Here is an 8,054-nt window from a genome sequence, read left to right as displayed (position 1 = left end):
CTGACAGCAGCCTCTCTTCCACCCCCTCGGACACGGACAGCTCCCCCTGCACTCCGGTTCCAAAGACAGCTCAGGTGAAGAGAATGATGGCAACATGGAGAGGACAGCAGGTCAAGATTGGACTGCAAAGAATGGCTGGGTCTGGTCACAGTCACATGCTAAGACGCACCGGTACATCGCAGTCACGTCTGCCACTGGGACCCACGTACTACACTCTCACCCGTATCAGTGACATAAAATCCTGCTTTGACCTGTGTGTCACAGAAAAAATAATCCTCCTGCTGCTGGAGATGACCAGCCTGCAGACTGCCAAAGCCTAAATCGGGCTACTGTGGGATGAGGAATCTGGGCGTCCGATTTTCTGGGCCACAATGTCCCGCAAACAAATTTGAACTTTTCTCCACAGGTTTGCGGTTTGATGACCGGCTAACACGTATCAGAAGACAGAATGCCAACAAACCTGCTGCGATTTGGCCGCTGTGGGAAAAGTGGGAACAATGGCTGCCCCTCTTGTTCAACCCGGATGAAGACATCTGCGTGGCTAAACGGCTGGTTCCCTTCCGAGACCCCTGCAGATTCAAGCAGTACATCCCCAGCAAACCAGCCAAATGTAGGCAAAAAGTGTGGGCCACCTGCGATACCCGCACTTCCTACGTCTACAGGATGCAAGTGTACATGGGGAAGAATGAGAGATGTCTCGCTAAACTCAACAAGGGGAGGAGAGTTGTACTGGAGCTCACTGGGGGGCTAGAGGGGCACATGGTGACATGGGCTGGCGGGGCAAGAACGTGCTTCTCATCAGCACCAAACAACGGGCCATCCATCAGTGAGGAGGACCACCAGAAACCCACCATGATCCTGGAATACAACTGCTGCAAAGGCGTTGTCGACAACCTGGATAAGGTAGGCTGTATGCCATTGCGCATCACTTTTAAGCACACAATTATCTAGGTAATTGTTATACTGTAGGCCTATGTGTTTGTCTGAGATTACCTTTATTTAGGCCTAGTGATTTTTACATTATTCAGTATTTCCTGCAGGTATATAAATATTGAATGGTGTGATGAATAAGATGTTTATTGTATCTGAGTTATCATTCTCTTTTGCTTTTTGAATTTCTAAAAAATTTTACTTAGGTTGTCGGCACCTATAGCTATTGGAGGAGGACCAGTCGGTGGCCACTAACCTTTTTTTACAGCCTACTTCAAGTGCAGCAAGTTTTTGTGCAAAGCGCACAGAACAGGCTACTACAGCTCCTGCACAAAATGAACTATTGTAACATAGTTTCTGTTTTGGTTTTGTTCATCTTAATTGTTGATTCATTTAATCTGCTTTTGAAAAAAAAAATAAAATCTTGTTCTTTTTCAATGTTTCCACTGCGAAGGTTGCAGTGCTAAGGTAACATACTTGGAATATATAAACATATAATTGGTAGTTAACCATAAACATAATCAAGCAAGTATGAGAGAAATCTCCCTAGTGTTAAATATACGTTTTTTTTCAAAAAAATATTCCAATCTTGATGGCTTTTTTTCTATAATGGATATAGTGGTATCATGACAAAACATTTAAAGGGTTCTGAAAATGAACAAACATTTAATAGTTTTGATCAGGGCAGAAGTTGTTTAAACAAAAAAAATTTAATCCATCATATTTTTATGACCTTTGGCAGACACGCACAATTGCGTTTGAGGGGGAATAGCGTGAGTATTTTTTAAAAACTGACATGGCACAAAAAATAATTCATCATGAAAATCAATGATGCTGCTAATCAATGACATATTCAAGCCTGCAAAAATCCAAAAAATGAAGATCTCGATCTTTGTGTGTTTTTTTCATTACAAAAAACATCAGTGGTATGAGCACAAAACCTGACATTTAAAGGGCTAACATTCTGAAAATAAACAAACATTTGATAAGAAGTTGTTTAAAAGATTTAACAAAAGAAATCTAAAAAAAAATACTGATCCATTATAAATTTATGACGGTTGATTGACGGACATGCACAATTGCATTTAAGGACGAAGAGTACAATTTTTTTAAAGGGGGACCTAAGGGTTAACAAAACAGCAGCACAGTTAGTCAAAAATATTTCATTGCTGTTTTTATTTCAGTTTCAAAACTGGTATATGGTGCATATCAATTGTTACAAAAAGTTGAGATGCACAACAAATGAGCTTCAAACTGTATTTAATATTAGTAAGAGTAAGTTCAGTAAGGATTTCTCAGGAGTCTCTTGTGTTGAGGACATGACTGGAAAAGCACTGTTGAATCTGTACACTACTTTAATGTGGGTAGGTGTTTACTGTACACATTTATTAAAGGTGTGGCTATACTATGCAGTTTAACAAAACAGAAGCACATTTAGTCCAAAATATGTCATTGCTGTTTTTATTTCAATTTCAAAATTGAAATTGAAATTCAATTGTTAGAAAAAGTGGAGTTGCACAACAAATGCACTTCCATGTAGAATAATTTTACACAAAGGAAAATGGGCTATTATCACATTTTTTAAAGGCTATTAAACAAAACCTTTCATTTTAAATAGCACTCAAGTCATTCATATACCAACAGCAACTCTCCATATGAATTAATATTCTGAACAAAAGTTGAAAACCTAAGACTTTTTTTTAAATGCTCAAGGCTCAGGCAGACAGATAGACAGATAGATAGATAGATAACAATGTAAATCTGTGGACAACAAATACTGTACCTACCAGTGGCAGACATTTTTTTTCAAAAAACATGATTTTTAACGTGCTTGTATTCACGCATAAATTGCAATACTTCAATAAGCGATACTTCAGTAAGTGTATCTTCATTTATGTTACTTTGTACTTCTACTTCAATACATTTAAGAGGGAAATGTACTTTTTACTCCACTACCTTTATCTGACAGCTAGTTACAAGAGTAGTTAGCTACTTTATAGAATAAGGTTTTAAATACAAAACTGTATGTAAATTAAACTGATCGGTGGTACAAAGGTAGTTTTAACTGGCTCCATTTTGACCAGCTGTAATATGTAAATGATGCTCACACATTAATGTTATAACAACTAATGATCAAATATTACAACATTAAATGACATAACACAGATGGGAACAAATCTGCCCACATATGCTGTTTTTCCACTTTTGAACATGAGATACCCAAATATTTCTCCTGTACAGGCTGTTATATGTGACTAAGAATAATATTGATTACTTATAGAAAGACATCTGCATTAAAATTCTGACTTTCAATTGTATTTAACATGTTATCAGGGGAGAGCGCGAACGCAGTCCCCCACTACCAGAAATTATGCAGTCGAGATTCCCACATTTGGGGAATTCGCAGAGGTCAGCTCAACCGGAGTGCAATAGCTGAGCCTCACCCTGGGTGAACCACCTTCTTGATCATGGTATCTCCCCTGCCAGGTAAGTATGAATTGTACAGCTCACAGACAGGGCACTCATTCACACACGCACAATGTTGACTGATGGAGCGACAAATATATAGAATTCGCCAAAACCACAGACTATACAGGAGCTGATCATCTACTGAGATCTAATACAGAATCACTTCATATTAAGGCTGACAAAGATCATTTACGTTTAACTTGAGGAAAATCAGCACCTATCCCAGCATGCAATGCAGTGTTTCCATAGCAGAAGCTAATCTAAAAATCACCAGTTTTATCTATTTTACCTCAAACAAATGATCAACAGCTGTACAACAAGTAGAAATGAGACAAAGCTGAATCAAACTGCAATCAAAAGTTGTTTGATCCACTTTAGAAATTCGAAGTAAAGAATAAAAAACCCACATGTGTTTCTCACAGTACAACCACTTCCTGTTTCTTTGTTTACTGCTGGTGGGCAACTTACAATACTGCCTCCCACTGGTCTGGAATGGGAACAACACAGTTTACTAAACACATTTATAATATTCTCTGTGTGTAACTAACAACAATAAGAACAAACATGCAATAAATACAAATGTGTACTTATTTTTTAAACACCTAAGAGGTGAACGGATTATGTGCTCATGCTTATGTGTTCATGACAAAGTATCTCTGTTTTCAAATACAAATGGAGCTCTGATAATCTCTAGTGGACATAAGAACTAACTGCAGTCAGTACATATTTAAATACAAAAACCTACAAATACTGCATCCTGCAGTGGCAAATTACACAGGCAAAAACACAAAGAAACAACTGAGATGATAACAGAAAATTCAATTTATACATAGGCAGTGTTTTGCTTTTCTTTTGATATGTCAGAAAGCAGACAGGATTTTACACGTTTGGGTTCTGAGCGAGACTAATAATCAGACTGAACAGAAAGTTATTACAAAACTTAAGTGTTATGGAGTTTGAAGACCTACCAATAAACAATTTGTTTTCTTTTTTTCTCACATGTGAAAAGGATGGTGAGCACAGCACATTTCCTTTAGCAATCTCCTTCATTACTCAACAGTTACTGATTTGATTCATTTTACAGTGATATTCAAATAATGTCTCGACTTTGCAGCCAACTCCTCTTAAAATGACAATTATTGATATTTTGGAAAAGAAAAAAAACCCACACCATCCATGAAAAACATGGGGGTGCAAAAACTACCAGTGTTTGTCTGTTTAAGAAAACAAGCACCCCGGGGATAAACCAAGCTACTTGGACATAAATACTGTTACTGACTCTTGCGGGACAGGTTAAATGAAGCACATCATTTATGGTAACAAGAAAACTGAGTGCATAAACTTGAGGTGTTTTATGTTTTCTGATATATCAGCATACATTGGAAACAACTGCAGCAGAAAGTACTTAAATGTTTGATCATCTAAAATGTCATTGTTTAATTTGCAATATCCTTTACCATAATTGGAGTTTTATAGTCGACCAAGACTGACAGACAATTATGATCTGAGTAGAAAACATGAGATATTTGCACAGATGATGTCATTGTACCCTGTGGGACAAAGACGTTATCAATTATACTCTTGTCACCTCTACTATTTTCCAATGTAAAACCAGGGTTCCTTTTATCAAACAACCTGTAAACATTGATAAGACAAAATTTTCCTAGAAGGGATTTAAGAGGTGACACATTATTCCCCGTCTAGAGAGGTGTTGAAGTCACCTCCAACATAAACAGATCTATTAGTCATGAAACAACAATCAGGGGAATTAAGGAGTTCTTGCTGTGCAGTAGGTGCAGTATGTGAGTAAATGTTAATTATTCTCAACTGTTATCCCTTCCAGTTTACATCAAGCAGCAACACTCTGCCTTGAGCAGGAGAGAAGCTGCCTTTTATCTCTATGTTTTTATGTCCACAGAGAGTTCCAATTCCAGTGGAGTGTACCCCTCCTACGCTCCCCTTTAACCCACTCCTTTCTGAATTTAAAAATGTCATTGTCATCTCTTAGATGTACCTCTTGGAGAAGACATATGTTGAAACGGAGTGTGGCTAGGTGGGAAAATGAAGATGCTCTCTTAAATGCCTTTTGTAGTCCTCTAACATTAATGGTAGTGATATTAAAACCTGTAATGATAAGGAGGGAAGACAGCAATCATCTGGTGTAAAATCAAGGCAGTGTTAATAACGATCATTTGTTGGTGGAGGCCTCATGTGATTGTGGTGCTGTGTTCCTCTGTCTTCCCTGTCCAGGGTGGAGGGTGGTATCGTGAAGAGCCTTTGGAAGGAGAGGTTTACATCATCGTTTTTGATTTCCTCCTCACTGTGGGCAGCAGCTGGGACACCACTGGGGGGGATGCCTGAGTTGGCTCCGGATGGTTGGACCTCCGCCTCTGCGCTTGTCTCCGCATCAGCCAGGGGGAGGAAACGACAGCCACAGGTGAATCCAAATCCAAAGCTTAAGTGTTCTGAGGTTGAGAGGGCGGCGCGGCCGATTGCCTGAGAGAAGGACGGCTTGTGTTTTCCTCATCCGCCTAGTCTTTACTGCCAGCAGAAGCTAGGGCAACCCTCGGTGGAGGTGCCAGGGCTGGCTACGGATCGCTGATGGTCCACCGGGGTGTTGGTGTCAGCGGAGCTGGGGAGACAAGCGCCAACTTTTTCCGGAGGTGTTTCTTGAAGTGGGTTGTCAGGGGAGTGAGCAGGGCTGGAGGTCTCTCTCTTTTTGCCGTCCGCTCCTTTGAACTACTGCCCATGTGTCCTCTCTCACTGCTCCCGTGCCGTCTTCCTTGTCCTCATCATCAGTTACTACGTCAGTGGAGGTCTCAGGAAGCATCTCCTCCATCTACTTGTGTCTGCCATGTCTCGTATTTCTTTCAGGACCACTTCGATATCTGGCAGGTCAGAGACTATGTTGGTGTTTTGTGCTTTGAAGCCTCTGGTATTGAACCCCGTCCTTACCTGATGTTCTGTCGAGACCGCGTATGGGGGGATGCCTTCTCTTACCACTGCTGCATAGGGTTTGGGTTTGTGACAGTTCTTTGCTAAATGACACTCTGCACCCCAGAGATCGCATGTCTTGATTTTACTGCATGACTTTGTCTGACAGTTTCTGCAGCATGTCTGGCTGCATGTGTCGGCAGAATGCCCATATGAGTTGCATTTCTTACAGTGTCTTCGTTGGCCAGAATAGAGGAGGTATCCTAGGTCGGCCCCGATGGTGAAGATGGCTGGGGGATGGTAGCCATCGAAACCCACCAGGGTCCTCATGGAGCTTCACTTTAAGCTGTCTCTTCCCTGTCCAGAGGCCTGGAGCATCTTTTATTTCATCAACCCCGGGGAGCACCTACACGTCTATTCAAAAAATATCTCTATGTTTCTTCACTTACCCAGGGGTTGTACATGTGAACAGACACTATCCTTACAGACACAGTTTTGAAGTTTTTCAGCATAGTGGTGTCTGACTGGCATGCCAGGCTATGAGCTTCTTCCATTCACATCAGGGTGTTGAACGTGACGTTGTAATATCTGCTGGCAGCATTCTGCTGAAGGCACAGAATTGCCTCAGGCTTGATCTTGAGAGCGTCGAAAAGAACAGTTCTTTTCAAGATGACTCTCACTGGAAAAGTATCATTGCCATCTTGAAAGCAAAATCTCAACATGTTTTTTAAGACCGGCGGTCTTCCCACCATCTCTGAAATGGCCGACGTCATGTCGCCATTTTGCTTTGTAGGGATTTCCATTTGTGTCCCATACCCCACATACTACAAAAGGTGCACTACAAAGTAGCGATCCCTATCTTAGCCAAAAGGCTGAGAAGCGATCAATTTTGTAGCCGCATGCTCTTAAAACAACTCACACAGTATCAATAAGACAAAGCTAAATCAAATTGTATTCAAACGTTGTTTGATAACAGAACAAAAAACCCATGTGTTCCCTCACATGACAACCACTTACGGTGTCTTTGTCTACTGCTGGTGGGCAACTGACATACTGCCACCTATCGATCCGAAGTGTAGAAAAACGCTGTTTTCTTTTAACACATTTTATGTGCCTCTTTGTGCACAACCAAAAGCACTATGAAACAGCATTATAATAATGTAAAACTTAGTGCACACATATACAGTGTTTTGCCTCTTTCTGAATATTTCAGCACAGAGCATTTTTCATTTTGGGGTTTATAAGTGAGCATAACAATCAGACTGAACAGACACTTCATTAAATACTCATACTTAACAGTCACTGGTTTGATACATTTTACACTGCTAATCAACTAACATAACTGTTTTGTACCCTTCTCTTAAAATGAGTTATAGACATTGTGGAAAAGTTAAAAACAAAATATCAGAAATAAAATAAAGTGCGTGCAAAATATTACAAACTACTAGTATTTGCATACTTCATTAAGCATGTCACAAACTAATCATGATCTGCATCGTACACAAAATTACACTGCTTCATTGCATGGAGTATTTTTGGTGTATTTTGTAGCTACATGCTCTTAAAAAAAAGAGTAATAGACTTGCATAAAAGGGTCAGGCTAAATTCTTAGGAAACACACATTTTAAGTCTATCATGTGCGAGTCATAGTAAGTATCACTTGTCAAACTAAAACAGTGGCTATGAGTACTATTTATATAATTTTATGTTTAACATAACAA

At 39.9% G+C, this 8,054-nt stretch overlaps 1 non-coding gene across 1 annotated transcript; it reads right to left on the bottom strand.

Moving 5' to 3' along the window:
* Window positions 1-3,261: 3,261 nt before the first annotated feature.
* Window positions 3,262-3,425, bottom strand: LOC121943822. The gene has a single exon (XR_006105871.1). It is a non-coding gene; the product is annotated as a U1 spliceosomal RNA (small nuclear RNA).
* Window positions 3,426-8,054: the final 4,629 nt, after the last annotated feature.

This window comes from Plectropomus leopardus, chromosome 5, assembly GCF_008729295.1.
Source record: "Plectropomus leopardus isolate mb chromosome 5, YSFRI_Pleo_2.0, whole genome shotgun sequence".
Taxonomy (NCBI): domain Eukaryota; kingdom Metazoa; phylum Chordata; class Actinopteri; order Perciformes; family Serranidae; genus Plectropomus; species Plectropomus leopardus.
Note: the sequence above shows the minus strand (reverse complement) of the source record. Positions and strands in the feature narration are given on the sequence as shown.